Below are 15,783 nucleotides of genomic sequence, written 5' to 3'. Positions count from 1 at the left end.
TTCTGTCAAGATCTGCAGAGGGCTTTTACTTGTAACTCCAAGTGTTGCTGAAATTCTTCATTAAAAACTTTCAATATATGAGCAGGAAATCTCTAAGCACTAAGACACAAAGTAAGCAAAAAAGAGGGAGAAAAGGTCAGAATATTAAAAGTAAGTCAAAGTCCAAACAGAGAAAGAATATAAAGAATGGAAACTGCTTAACTGCAACAATAATAATGCATGTTAACTCCATGGGGGTTGACGCCAATTCAGCTTTGAAAGCCAGGAAACCATGTGCTAATTTTCACTAGTTTCAAGTAATTAGGCAAAACCAGTTTAGACACGGGCTCTCCTTGTCGCCATTAGACAGCTGAGCCTACGAGCTGATGCTGGACGCTCACTACTGCAGGTTGCAATTGCTCACAGAAAATTCAGGCTGTGCTTTCCCCATATATTGTACCAGCAAACCGCACATACGGCCTATACATGCAAAATATGGCTTTTGCCAGCATAGTTTGTTTGGGACCTCCACCTCCCAGTGACATAAACTCTCCCAATAGGAAGGCATTTTGCCAGTGTAGCTGTGGATGCACAGCAAGCTTTTCCTAGCCCAGGTATGACCCCTCATTTTGCCAATGTGGGAAAGGAGGGGGGCAGACCGGGGAGAAGGAGGAGTGAAAGATGATCTGATCGACATAGCTGGGCCAGGAAAAGCTTGTACTGTAGACCTGGCCAAAGCTTTGAATATGAAAAGGAGCAGGCTTGCATTCCTTATGAATATCCCGTAAAATGAACAAGGGTTTGGGCAGACGCGAGATTAGAAGGCCCGTCCTGCACTTTTTGAAAAGTTATCGTCATGTGTTATAAAGGTCCTCCTCAGAGCTGGTGACCTTGCGGAAGAACAGAGAAAGTGCCTGTGTGGGCACGTGTGCGTGAATGACAGGATGTACTGCTACCAGGCCAGGCCATGAGAAGAGTTTAAACCTTGTGTCCCCTGTTAGAGGGGTGCTAGCTCTCCCATTTTGTCCCTTTTTCTGCTTGTGAATCATCCACCCACTAGTTTGCGTGAGCATGTTCACAATTGGGGCTTGCTCAATGAATGCTGCAGTGTGATCCACTGCATTTCAGCCTGTTTGGGAACTGTTTGCTTCATATTATCTCCAGCCATTTGCTGTGTGTGTGTGTGTGGTAAGGTTGCTCTGGKTTTTTTTTACTGACTTTTGACTTCAAGCCTGTTGAACAAGGGTTGCCTTTTCTGTCCATGTTTGTGGTTCTCGGTACAATGGGGATCTTTCATTTGTGAACTTCTGCTTTAGAACAATATATTGAAAGAATGGATCTTTGCCAGTTTACACCAGCTCAGACATTTAACATATTCAGGCTTTGATCCTGCACCTTTCAAGTCAGTCAGGCTTTTGCCATGGACCATTTTCGGACGGGCCTAGGGGATGGGAGCAGCCCCCCTGCAGTGCTGCGCCGCAGACCCAGGCCTGGCCGTAGGCGAGGGGCAACCCATGACGAAGCAGAGAGACAGCGCTGTACAGCAGGCACCTCGCAATCCATAACCACATAATCGCTGGCTCCTAATGACTCAGGATTTCTCGCACATGCACTGTGTCCCAACCTCGCTCAATACCCTTAACTTGTTTATATAGAAGAGCACAAAAAGCACTTGCCTTCGCTGCTCAACTCAAACAAGTTCAGACTCAGTCTGCCCCCCTCCGCCCCCCCTCGCAAACCTCATTTGTTCATGCCAAGCAAATATGCAAATCCTGCGCGGCAGGGGCAATCTGAGCAGTGCTGACACTGCTTTAAGCACATTTCTGCCAGCAAACTCACAAGCATTTAGAAAGGTGTAGAGAATTTACTTTGTTTTTAAGGTTCCCTGACCCAAACTGGTCCCACCTATGGTGTGTGTGATTTGTGTTACAAAGATGTAAGAGCAATGGTCATGCTCCCAGTGTCCTGTTCCTTGCCTTAAAACAAGTTAACTTAAGGTAACTATAATTTACAATAATTAGCCACCAGGAAAAAGAGACCCAAAACTCTTAGGAGCATAAGGTGGATTTCTACATCTGATTCCTGCCTTTAAAAATCGGTTTAATTAAACAGATCTCTAAATAGGTGTGATGCGGCAGTCAGCTCTATGCTGGCCATGTTCCCTAAGCTAGGTAATGTCTGCGGAAGGATTAGCATGGGTAATAACCCAGTCTGGATTTGGATCCATCCACCCCCCCTTTTACTGCATCAAGCTCAAATTCTCCCTTCTCATCTTCAATAACTTCTCACAGCACTGCCCTTACTATTTGTCTTCTCTAATCCCTTCCTTCTTTATAGTCCTACCTTTTTCTATCATCCTTTGTCTTTTCCACGGGCTATTTTTCCTGCTGCAGCTGTGTCAATGACAGCAGTTACTGCTTGGAGACACTGGCCGCTGACCCTACGTGGCTGGAGCGCACCAGCTCTTCACGTCCACCAGTGAGGGGGCTCGCGGGACCGTTTCATGCAGCACGATCTGGGCTAGTTTAAGCACTTTAAGTGACACATCTGCCCATTTTGGCTGAAGCAGGTAATGGTGCTTTTGTAAGCCTTCTTCAGTGATTTCTGAATGCTGATAGCATGTTATGAAATCACCAGTAAGCCTAGCAGTCTCAGCCTACCAGCCCCAAAGGTAACCTGATGAACACTGACACGTGCTCAGGAGAACCAAGCTTTTCCTGTAAGGATTCATCATTTATTCTACTAATGTAATCGGGCCTAAGGGAAAAGGATGACAGAGGGTGAGTGACTCTTGCACGGGAGGATCCTGCACTCGGTTCCACCTGTGTTGGTCTGTTAGCCAATGGATGGGCTATAATTTGGATGAAAGCACGGACACAGGTGTCAGCACAGGCGCTATAAGCCAGGACCCCCTTTTCCGATTTGGAGCCTATGGGTTGTTCACAGCAACAAAGCGGCTCCTTGGGATGCCCCCGCGGGCCCCGGGCTGCCCGGGGCGGAGGGCTGGAGCGTCCCCTYGCACCTGGCCCCCGCAAAAGAGGAACCCGGCGTAGCRGCACACACAYGCACGTGCACACACGTATGCTCGCAGACACGCACCGGCTCCCCACAACTGGCCCCTGCCCCTGCGCTGCACGTGGCTCCCRCGCGCCGCCCAYCGAGGCCCTTAAACCAAGCCGCCCACGGATGGCCACTGACTGCATGTTCCTTATTTATGGGGTGGGAACGTTTTCTGGCCTGCAAGTCACTTGCGGAAGCAAAGAGTGCTCACAGCTGCCAGCGATCGCACCGCAAAACATGCTTTGAAAATGCGAGTTTTGAACAAACCTTACGTTTTCTGGAAAATAGGGTCACAGGCCAGGCAGTGCAAGTGATTCACGTTGCTAACTGAAATGGGAAAAAAAGTAAGGGAGCTGGTCTATTTTGCCTGAAAGCAAACATTTCATTTATGGACTCTCTATCCTTTTTATTGTTAAATTTAGTCAGATTTTTAAATGAAACAAAGAACAAAGCAGTGCAAGAGCATGCAGCATTTATACTCAGAACAGCAAGGAAAAAAATACATCTATATAAAATAAATTGCTCATTAAATGACCCCCTTGCCTTTCATACATAGTATAAGGCAAGAGTCCTGCAAAAGAAAGAACAATATTGACTATGTCAAAAAAAAACCCAAAACAAACCATAATCATACACACCAGAAGGCAAATTAAGTTTGTACAGACAATAAATCTGGCACTACCTAAATTACACGCTTAATATTTTTTCTGCACAGGTATCCCTGTGCACTGTTTCCTAAGTTTTTATCTATTTTTTTGAAGCAAATTGAAAAACAAAACTAAATTCTATCATGTGGCATCCTAGTGATGCCTGTGTCACAAGGAGGGGTGGGACATGAGATTTACCACACAGACTTCTGCTACTTGAACGTAACTAAATAAATCATAGAAACAGAACAACAGCACAGCCCAGCATTTGCTGGCAGCTGTGGGGTACGGGAGGATAAAGGATGTGGGGGGGTTGTCCCAGGCTCTCAATGGAAACGTGGTGCCTCTGGTCCCCCTTCCATCCAAATTATCTCATCAAATCCCTCTTTCTGCCAGCCTTGACTCCCRGGCAGCTTTTCCAGGCAGACAGGCTTGTTCCCATGCCTGCCCCCACTGCAGTCCCAGTGTCCCTCTTCTCCCTCTTCCCTTCCCTTGGCTCCTCCATCCAACCTGCTCTTCACAGCCCCAACCCCCAGCATCTGCTTCTCGGCTCCCTTTGCCTGCAGGTGGCCTGAACCCTGCTCCCWAATTCAGCCACAGAGAACCTGGCACCCTGGTACTGCAACTGCAATCAAAACCTTGCTCAGACTGGAGCACTCTTAGTGGGAACAGTATTTTCTGGCACTTGGATGATAAAAGTTGAAGAAGTCTCCACTAAGCACATGGAAACTGTGGCTCTCAGAGGTTTATATCCTGCTTAAATCTGGGTGACTGCACAAAAGCCACTTCCCTGCTAAATGTCAAGTCACCGCCCTAGGATGCTCCAGAGAAAGGCGTTGCAAAAATGTGAAAAGAGCAAATTCTTTCACTTCWATTTTCAGAAATGGCCAAATCATTTCAGCTTAAGTGGCCCTTGGGCCTCTATTCAGACAGGTGCAGAACAATGCACATGCCTGGGGCAGACATTTTTGCCATGCACGGTTTCAATCTAAGGAGTTAAAGCTTTGCAAAATTATGAGCAAATGAAAATAGTCTTGTACTAGAAAATGCAGGGCAACCYTATTAACCAGAGCTGGTCTGCCTTCTCTCTCTTCCTTTTAAATCTACTTGCAGGATGGGAGCTTTCGGGTGTGAAAGTCTCATGCACACACAGCAGCCACAGCCATGGACCTCTGCAGGCAATGTTGTGTGCAGTTATTTCAGGAGCGGACAACTGCAGTTATATCTACTTACCCAAACTGAAGCTACAGGCACCTTTCGCAGYGCATTTCAAACTGCTTTTCTAAAAATCACGATTACACCACGCATGTGAAGCAGAGACCCAGGCCTTGCCACAGCCGGAATAAGCACAGCAACTGGGGGCTTGCAGCCCTTCTCCAGCCTCCGGGTGTCACAGCAGACACCGCTCACCCAGCAGGACCCACAGGCCCCATGGGGGTGCAAATTCCCCACTGCTGGCTCCTGGGCAGCCTCCCCACCCACCCGCAATCGTCTGTACCCTTTATAAGGGCTGTATCCTTTATAACAACAAAGATCTCCGCAGCACCAGCAGCGATTGCTCAACTCCACAAACTCCCTGGCCCCAGGGAGGTGGGCTGCAGAGGGCAGCTTAGGAGAGGGGAGCTGAGCCAGGGAGCACTGGGGTTCAGGTCAGGTGTCCAGCTGGTTGTCACCTTCCTCCACCCCTTCAAACAAACCAACCCCCCCAAAAGATTTTTAAGTCAGACCAGATCCTGCTGGCAGAATCACAACCCAATGGCATGTTCGGCTGTAATGGCAGAGGCTGAGACAAGCATTTGGGGACAGTAACCACGTAACTGATATCCACAGCAGCCAGAAACAACATACCTGACTACCATCAATAACTTGTCCATGCCATTTTCTGCAGTGCGGCAGGGAACTCAGGTTTCCTAAGCCTTAAACTGGTGTTCTTCCTGCAAAACCAGTCATGCCTACACTTTTCTTCATTTTCTTCTTGTTTGGCTTGTTCTACACCCTATTGCGTATATACATACAATAGTATGTGTGATTTCAGAAGAAACCTTTTTAATTGTGATTGACATTTGCAAAAGCTTGGAGAATACAGTGATTTTTGGCACTAGTTACTTTCCAGATAAGGATTAATACTAAATTAACAAACTGGTGTTCTTTGTTTAAAATAGGCCGCATTTCAAAATGGAGGCAGCTTTCAGATTTCTGCACAAAGATTGTGCTTTGATTTGGAAATAGAGAAGCACAGCAAGGGTTGCAACACCCACTTCATTAGCTTGTCATCTCATTGCGTGTGCAAGTACAACTTAAGAAACAGATAAGATTAGATGAGGAGGAAATGTGATAGAAATGGTTCAGGTTTGGAGCTGTAGAAGGAGCAGTAAAATGTGGCTCTTCTCAGATTGCTGATGTTATAGTGTACGTTTTCAGGGACAAGAAGCCAGTGCCCCGTTATCAGAGACGAGACAGAAGCTAACTAAGCCCTTTCTGCATTTTGGCATTGTAGCTGGAACCCAGATTTGAACAATGTAGAAACAAAGTGAAATAAAAACCTGCTTCCATCATCTTACAGGTCATTCAGAGTTCCCAGGCTTGGAGGGGGGGGTTCCTCAGTACCAGCAGCTCCGCATCCTGCTATGCCGCACTTTGAACTGGCTTACATATGCACTGGCCCTCCACAGGCCACAGCTCAGTAACCCTTGCTTCACATCACTACAAGTATCTGTCTTGCTCCGGGACCCAGAGACGCCAGTGGTAGGTCCCACCTCAGTGATGTGCCCAGAAGGAACAACAGAATAGCTCGCTGGCCCCAGAAACGAACACTCACGCCGGAAGCAAAAGGCAGACAGAAAGATGGGGAAGCAGTGAGTCAGCAGTACACRCTGCCGGCAAGCGGCTGCAGTGCACAGTATGGATGGAGCCCACCAAAGAGTTTCAGTCCTGTGGTTTCGAATCTTGAACTCAGAATGAAACTTGCACAACATCGACAATGCAGCTTAACTAACCGCCTTTGCGCTGACCAGAGCTCTGGCGAGGGTTGGTCCAACCCATTTGTGGGTAGTCCTCAGACATGACTACACATGTGGGGGCAAATAGCTGTGTTTCTGCCCTGTAGTAGCACGATTACAGCTCCCAAACTTACAGCAGGATCCTTTCTGATTAGCTTGGAGTATGAGAAAAAAGAACATACAGTCGCCTGCATATTAAAAACATGGAGGTGGGTCCAAAGGTACTATAAATTTGCAGCCTAGCTTATAGCATGTTAACTCCCCAATGCAGACAAGCCTTGAGTACCCACAATATTTATGGTCAGCTATGGCCTGTACCTGAAAATTTTCTTTACTCCTAGTTTGAAGTTTTATTGCAAGTCTAACCTTCTATTGTTTCACAAAAACTTTATGGATATATGGCATTTTTCATAAAAATAAGTTTATCACACTGCCCTTAGGTAAGTGGATTCTACAGTCAACAGTTTTGCTTTCATTTTCTTTGGAGCCCCCATATTTTTACAAAATCTCTTTAATAAAAAAAACCTGGTTGTATCTTTTGGAAAATGTAAAGAGGGAGAGATGCTTCCTGCTAGAGGCAGGTGCATTCCCGTTATCTCTTGTATATATGTGGTATGTTCTTTAACAGCCTGTCTCCTACAGCCCTTCTTAAGAGCRGATTCCTAGTGTTTTACAAGGAGAGACAAAAATACGTATTTCCTCTATATTGGTGGGGAAACTAAGGTACAGTGAAGCAAAGCGACTCACTCAAGGTCACCCTCCCTAAACCAGAGACAAAGCTGGTAGCTGAGCACTGATAGCTGAGGGCCAGTGCTTTGTGAATTAAAGGTCCAATACTCTGAGACGGATTTGTGCTGACACTYGCTGTCATACACAGGGAAGCCTCCATCTGTTCGGAAGAAACAAGGTATWCACCAAACAACTGCAAAGTTAAAATACCAAAGCCTTGTTCTCTTCCCATGCACAGGTTACCAGGACACTTTTACTGACTTCAGTGAAGTCAGTGATCACTGACAGCAGTGTAAATGAAAGGCCACCATTTGCACAAGGAGGCAAGAGAAATAATTTGCTCCTTCACTTTTTCTGACTCTGTGATCTACACATGGAAACATGGGTTTGCGGCTCAGATTTCAGCCTCCTCCATGAAGCCGTGAGCTGATGCCGGCTGAGGAGGGAGGCTCAGCCCTTCGCCGTGCTGCTCTACCTGTGCAGGGCGGCGTGGACATGGCCACTGCGGACCACCACAAACAGCCTTCCCCCCACAGCTCCACAGGTCGCTTTTGACCTTTGCTGCCCAGGGGCAAAAAGGTTGGCAAATAACAACTGAAATCCTTGCTGTGCTTCAATCGTGCCTCTCTTCCTGTTAGTACACCACCAACAACTCACCTTCGGGCCACACAAAGCCACAGTTAAAACTCCAGATAATGCGTTAGGTGTAGCAGAAGCAGCCCTGGAGCTGCTCTGTGAGGAAAACAGCTACTTTCCCTGCGCTTTTATCATTCTGATGAGAAAGCTATCAGCCAAGGCCACCAGCACCTCCAGTTTAGTAATACTTAATTGCTCTTACTTAGGGCTTCTGGCAATTCCTTCCACATCCCTTAGAGCTGTAAAGGGCCCTGTATATCAACCATACAGTGAGCTGATAAACTTTCCCGAGGCAGGTGGCCTTGCAGCAAGCATGACTAGCTACTTACTGATATGGATATCTTTTACAGGAATTTCTAAGGAATTTTCTTACTTAGGCTTATAGGGTTAGCAGACAGCAAAAAATAGTATTGTTTGTCAGTCTGCTTTGCGGTTTACCAAGAATGCCGGTGTGGAGAGGAATGCCTGCAGAAAAAAAGACTTTTTTCAAGAGGAATAAAAACTGAGCATGGGTGGACATGTTCTTTGGTCTTCACAGAACCTCAAATACCAGTGGGAAAACACAGGTCAGAGGAAAGGACCAACAGGTATGAGAGGAAGGGCTCCATGGGCTGCAACCCAATGCACTGCGATGCAGGGAGGAGCAGAGCAGTCATGGACTCATATTCCAAGAGCCACTGCCCATTGTGGGCCAGGTTCCCGTGATCACACACAACATGCGGCAGAGCACCCATGCGGTGTACCAGATGCTCCTTGCCACCCCTGTGTATTTGGGAAGATTTATTCTGCACATGTACAGTCTGACCTGTGATTCATGCAGGTAAGTCGATACTTGGTACTTCAGGATGTGGAAGAAGCACGTAGAAGCCTTTTTGTTTATTATTGCTCAATACAATTAGCTTTCATGGAAATTACTTTTTTTTTTTCTTCCTGCAGGACAAAGGTGACCTGTTCAGCTCACTGTGAGCCCAGTGCGATCCACCATTCACTAAAACTCACTAGTGTCACCTACTTGCTAAGCATGCCTGTTTGTAAGGAAAGCACAGCTCTCTCACTAAGGGGCACAGCACAAAGCAGCTCACTAGCTTGCATCAATCTCCCTTTTAATTTGTGTTCAGCCTTGAGGCTGAATTCAGACTTTCCACCCAGTCTGGCTGCCGGAGTGTCCTCAGAAGAGCAATGAGGATGAGCCAGCTGCTCTGCCCAGAGGGAGCCCTTCAAACCCGACTGTGCCCCAGGCAAAGCTTGCTCCTGGCACCTCGGAGGTTGTGTAGCACCACAACATACGTCTGTCTGCAGCTGCTTCTGGCTGGATGCTCAGAATAAGCAGACAAGCTTGTCAGCAGCATCTGCTCTCCCTGTTTACTTCATAAACACTGAGTAAGACACAACCAATGCACAGCAACAACTTATAGGTGTGTTCAGATCACCCTGGTCCAACCTGAGGCACCTCCAGCTTCTCTTCAATCTGCCATATGCACATTTAGCAAGTCTGATTAGGTGGGTCTTTTCCTGCCCCACTTCACAAGGCCAAGAAGCAAAGGCCAGAGCCACAGGTTGTACTGCAATCCCAACAGTTTGAACACACTCACCCATGAAATATTTCCCTGCTTGCAGCATTACATAGTCCCATGTTCCTGTGAGCTTCATGCACCTTGTTAGTGCTATCTCTAATGGGAATACTAATGACAGTGAAATGCTCCTTGTGAGGAGAAGCGTGCACATTAGCATGCGGGTGCCTGTGCACAAAAGCATGAACTCTGGTGAAATTGCAGCATCCACAGCCAGCAGAGATTTTGCTGCCAAAAGTGTGCACATGATGTGGACATGGCCTAAAGTCATGTTAATAATGTGACTATTTCATTAAGGTCAGCTTAACATGCTCTTCTGTTTTAAAAACATCTTAAGGACATGGCCCTGCCTGCATATTTATATTTGCCTCTACTCTGCCTCCGTGCCTTTGGTGCTATTTTCCCAGCTCCGGCCCTTTGTCCATCCCAAGCCTTGAGAGTCCCCACAGTCGAACCCCACATGCCGTCTGCCTACTCCTCACACCCCTGCACCTCCATTCCTCATCTTGTCTCTAGAGCACAAACTCCCACTTTAAAGACCTCAGTCAGCAACAGTCTTTCCATATCTCCTTCCCTATAGGCTCCAAAACCTCCTTGCTGAAGCAACAGAAACCCTTTTAAGCCCTAATGAGGGCTTCTCCTTCTCAGATATTCCTAACTGGGATCAGATTGTACTCAGTGGGTCGGCCTTTTCCTCGTTCACTCTCTCCTGCCACTTTCAACCTCTCTCTCCTACTTCTTCTCCTCTTTTCATGGATCCTTACTTATTATTCTCTCTTTGCCACACACTGCAGTCACCTGCCATTGACCCAGTTCCTCCACCTTCCTCYTTTGGTTTCGATTCTCCATTTTCTTCCCACAGGCTTCCTTCTGGCTGAGGCTGACCCATATCACCCTATCATCATGTTTTGTCCATCTCACCTATTCCCTTCCCCTGCTGCCCTGATTCTTCCCTTTCACTCATAAAAAGACTATTTACTTGACATGCACTGCTCAGGGTCTAAGCTCTCTGCTGCTGAATTTTTCCTGCTCTAGCCTTCAAGTGGTCTTACTCAGCATCATCCATTATTCTCCCCCATTATGTCCTGCCCTTCAGCCTTTCTGTGATTTCCACTCCATCAGCCCTGATGACTTCTGCTTTGCTTTTAACTCTCTTCTTTCTACCAAATTTAATTGCAAATTCTCTCTATGCTTTTAACCCTCTTCTTTCTACCAAATTTAATTGCAAATCCTCTCTATGCTTCAATTTCCCTCATTTTGCCTCCCAATCAATATCCATTCCCAGCTGACACCCCTCACCCACTTTTTCTGGTATCTTCTGAAAGCCTGGATATCATTTCCAGCTCAACGTGGATAAAACAGAGTCCTTAATATCCTCACCTCAGGGGCTTCCTGAAATCTCCTTTCTCTCCCACCGTCAGCGACAACTGTTGTTCTGCTGATGGACCTGGGCATCATTTTTATTTAGGCAGGCTTGCTTTCCAGGTACAGCTAAGATGTGAGACATTTTCTGCAAACACATCAACAGATATTGCTTATGCTATCTATCCTCATAGCTAAAACTCTTCTCCGGGGTCTCACTCTTACATTATCTTAATAATGGCTATATCCTTTCCTCTGGCTTTCATAATTGCAATCTTTATTCAGTTTCATCTTCCAAATGCTATTACAAAGGTCATTTTCATAGCCTATTGCTTTGGGCATTCCACTCATTTTTATGCTTCTGCTTACTAGCTCTCCACTCTCTATCAAATAAAATATTAGGTGTCTTTACACACACAGCTTGTGCAGGCAGACAGAACCAAATGATGAATGCTCTTGCAGCTCTCGAATGCCCACACTGTATTTCCCAGCAAGTACCTTCTCTGTTTCCTCTCATGCTTTCTCTCTGGAAGGACCTCCCTGTTCACAGCCACAAAGAAATTTCACTAATCTCTTAAATTCCTTCTTAAAACTCTTCTTGCCCCCATGCTGCTGAAATAGTGCAGCAAGTCTGGCTGCCCAAGTGCTGTGACTGCTCTGTACCCAGCTGACCAGTCTCTCACCATTTCTGCGTGCTCCACCCTTGCGTCTTACCCATCTGTTGTTTCTTGCTTTGCATTTCATACGCGAACCCCACGCAGCAGTGACAGTCCTTCCGCTCTCTGCTTGTAAGCGGACGCGCACACACAGCAGCAACACCCTGACCAGAAATCCTAGCACTATGACAGTGCAATAATTAATGATGACTTCAGTTTTGTCAAGAAGTCAGTTTGCTGAAGCTGAACCTATGCTCTCACTTGTGGTTGATTCTTGTAAGCTTTCGCAATAAGAGACAAAAATGTAGAGGCAGGATTTCATTTTATTTCAAGACAGAACTCAGACATGTTCATTAGCTACTCAGAGGCCAAAAACTGAAGACAGACCCTGAGATAAATCATTTGGGATAGTTCTTCTATAGAATAAGTTTCCTTGTGGGACTGGATGGCCCTTACATTGGCCAATACAATAGAGAGCATTTCATTTTTCAGTGGTTGGTTAAGCCTTGCCCGCTTTGGAAATAGCTGAAAGTTACTGGTGTCTCATGACTCTTTTGTATCACATTGTAGATGATTCTCATGCATTTGTAGTTTCTTTCCATCTCTTGCCAAATAAGCCCATCTGTGCTGATTTTGTCTCTTCTTTACGACCCAGCTAGGTAGAAGATAACATCCAGGCTGTAAATATATTTTGTAAAATACAATTTCTTTTAAAAAAATAACTTGCTCCTTTTCAAATGAAAGCTTGCTTGTGATCATGGCAAATCAAAGTCTGGAAAGGACAAGAAAATGCCCTCAAATATCAGGTAGTCAGCTTTGCAGTTATTAAGAAGTTGCTCCGCTCTGTTGAGTTTACTGTGTCACCAAAACCCTAGCAGCCGTAACAATACAAAGCCTACATTGTCTCAACAAGGCTACCGAGAAGATGCGCCTGATCTTGGCAAGAGCTAGGTGTACCCAGAAGCATTTTATTGGGAAAAAAAAAAAATTTTAGGCCTCTTACTGGAAAAGATAAAGGTTAGAGTCCTTCCTCTTACTAAAGCAGTATTCAGTAATACCCTGTTCATAGGATAAATTTCAGAAATTCAAAAATTTCACTTCAAATCCCCATACGAAACAGATTTCAAAGCAACTTTACTACAAAATAAGAAAGGGATGCTCGGATTTGTGGCTTTAGGTGACTGGTAATTTGGAGATCTAAACTTCCTGACTAAGGAGGTAACTGCATACACTAATACATACCCATGGAGACAGTCCTTTCATAGTTAGCCTATCAGAATTACTTCCTTGCTATGAAGCAAACCTGATCTTTACTTTCACTGAAGTCATTGATTTCTGTTATTCTCAACAGAAACAGGATCTAGCACCTTAGAGTTCTATTGCTGTTCGTTCACAGAGTACACATTTTTTCCCTAYTAAATTTCTCAGTAAATCAGAGCAATCTTGATTTGAGAAATCATACACAGATGATCAGGGCCAGCAGTTTGAATGAAAAAAAGTCAAGATTAAATTATTGCTTCACCTGTAAGTGTCATGTAACATCTGCAGGAGTTTGTCATTCTAACAGTGCTGTGTGCTCCTGTGGAAAACTAACCCTGGCATGCATACACCGGTTCTGAATAATCCTCGGATCTTCTTCTCTAGGTGCTCTTTAAAGAGATAGCATATTAATAAATTTTGAATATGTCATTACCCAACTCAACAAATATGACTTCAATGTATACTTAAAACCATAAAAATCAACTTCACCTGTTGTGAGAGCCAACAATAAGATCTATGATGGCAGACATAAGAATTGCCATCTACGTTTCTATGATTAGATACTTTCATCAGCTACCAACGAAGTCTACGTCTGAGCTCATTTCCAGTTTTCTTCCCTAAGCTGTCTTAATTCTGATGGAGAAAAATAGCAGACAGTGAAAAAATTCTAATAAGCAAAAGCAAATCCCCCTGCCTTCTATCAGATGCTCTCACAGCTTTTGCAGAAGAGTTTCTAACACTTTATAGAGCAATAACAAAGGAGTGAGTAGGCTGTGCCATGTGCAGAAAGCCAGGCTTGGACACCAAGATACCAAAACGTGGGCAGCCACAAAAGCAGGCCCCGGTGCTGGGAGAGCTCTGCACCAGCAGGCCCTGCACTGACGCCCACCCGGCTGAAGACTAGCGGGTTCAGGCCACACAGGTCCAAGGCTTCAGACCAAATTGCCATTGAAACAATATTCTCTGAAGGCTTTGCCATCTCTGCTGCTTATATTAAATACTTTTATTCCAAGGTTTTCAACATTTTTTAATCTGGTTTATTGAATGCAGCACATTCCTTTACCTTCTAAAACTTCAAACAAAGATTTCTCATCCCAGGACACTGCAGGAACACACAGAAATGATTAGGAACTGTATTTACACGCCAACCAATTCTAAATATTTCCTTAACAATACCTAACTCACAGAGCTTCTGCGTTTTGTTCTGTGTTTCAGAAAATGAGAGTATCTGAAAGCAGAAGGAAAAGCCCAGTTCTCACCTCACACGGACTTAAGTCAGGAGCACATGCCTTGAAGTCAGTGAAGACACACTGGTTTAAAATAGGTCAGGAGAAAAATCTGTCCCAGGAAGACAATACGTAAGGGGAGTGGGGKAGAGAGAGAGCAAGAACAAATGTACAGAAAAAGCATTTGTCACTTCATTTATCTCCCAGACAGTAGTTTGTCAGCCTTTTAGTAATTTTGGTATGAGTCTGCTGGACACCAGCTCGCAGTGTAATTCTGGCATTATCTTAGTTTCCTTTCAGAGGGTGCATGCTGTCTTCCAGTTTTTCAACTTTATACCAGGCTCTGCTTAATACCACGGGTGACCTCTCACCCCCACGCTCTGGCACCTGCAGCGCACAGAAATGTGGAGCATACCCCTCTGGCAATCCCTTGGCAGTCGTCCTGAACACAGCAACTTGCTGCGTCTTTGTTGCGAAAGACATGTATTTCCCCCTTTCGCATCATGTGAACTCGGCTCAACTGGCAAAGAATAATTGCAGGCTTGTCCGAATTATCATTTGCAAAGTCTAGAAGGCTCATAAAGGCACCAATATTCAATTTGCACTAGCCTCAGGCCCTTAATTTCAGCCAGTCTGATTCTCTTGTCCTCTGTGAGGTCAGCTCAGTTGAGCTGATAAAATTTAGAAGGGATTGTGAGACCTGTTACATCCCAACCCATCTTTAACTCTTATAATACTTTGGCCTTAGCCCAAAGTTTTATTTTAAATTCCTAAAGAGAAATGAGCTGTGTAATTTTCCCTCCAAAAAAACCAGCTATTCCTTTTAACATGAACAGGGAGCCCCCAGTAATTCTCATCTAATCACGCATACCTCAGACTGAAGGAGAAGCTTGATCAAGCTTCTGTGCTCAGTATGTGAAAATATGTGATCAATACACATATTTTAAACGGTCATCAGAAACTCTTCCAAGATCAGATCCCATTCTTACGCTAATAGTCTCCCAAGCAGCAGCCTAGCTGAAAACCCATTTGTCATCTCAGAGTTGTGTCACAACTCCATGCTCTGCCCAAACTACAGCATTTTAATTGTGGAAGAAAAACAAACAGCTATTCAAACAAAATTTACTCCAAACCCATTAGGCATGTTGCAATTTTTGTTTGACAAAGAGATACATATTCCTTTCAAATTAAACTTTCAAACCTATACATCATTTCTCACTCTTTTCTTATTTAATATTTGCTTCTGCCTCATATCTGTCATCTTTTCCCAGAGTTATGATTACAAGGCATTAGAAATCTACCACTTGGAAAGAATCACCAAAACTTCATTCAGAATCTCTGCAGTCCACTTGGTTAGGCTTTTCCCCMAAAAATGTTTTAAATCGTATTTTCGGAGCCAGCTTCTATCCTATCACATTGTCAACCCAATCACGGGCGAGTAAACCCTCAAATAAGGGCATAGGAACAGCGGAGCAAACCAAAAAAAGACAGCACCTACCTGGAGCCGCGGTGCGCCCAGAGCCAGCCTCTGCGCCTAGCACCATTCACAGGCAAAGACAAAGTTTCCGGGCAGCGACCGAGCGCATTTTCTTGCCTACCACGCTGCTGAGCGAGGGGAGTTGAGCAACTCCGCACAGGGCTGCCGCTGGGAGCTGCAG

The 15,783-nt window shown here is 45.3% G+C and overlaps 1 protein-coding gene across 1 annotated transcript in view; it reads right to left on the bottom strand.

Annotated features, from left to right (window-relative positions):
* RBM47 (RNA binding motif protein 47) overlaps positions 1-15,719 on the bottom strand; it is an 87,339-nt gene extending 71,620 nt beyond the window's left edge. Inside the window, exon 1 of the mRNA XM_026088116.1 lies at positions 15,624-15,719. The gene's annotated coding sequence lies outside the window, so the exon portion shown is untranslated. The remainder of the gene's footprint in view (positions 1-15,623) is intronic.
* Between the last annotated feature and the right edge of the window lie 64 nt (positions 15,720-15,783).

Source organism: Apteryx rowi, unplaced genomic scaffold (genome assembly GCF_003343035.1).
Source record: "Apteryx rowi isolate R43461 unplaced genomic scaffold, aptRow1 scaffold_751, whole genome shotgun sequence".
Taxonomy (NCBI): domain Eukaryota; kingdom Metazoa; phylum Chordata; class Aves; order Apterygiformes; family Apterygidae; genus Apteryx; species Apteryx rowi.
Note: the sequence above shows the minus strand (reverse complement) of the source record. Positions and strands in the feature narration are given on the sequence as shown.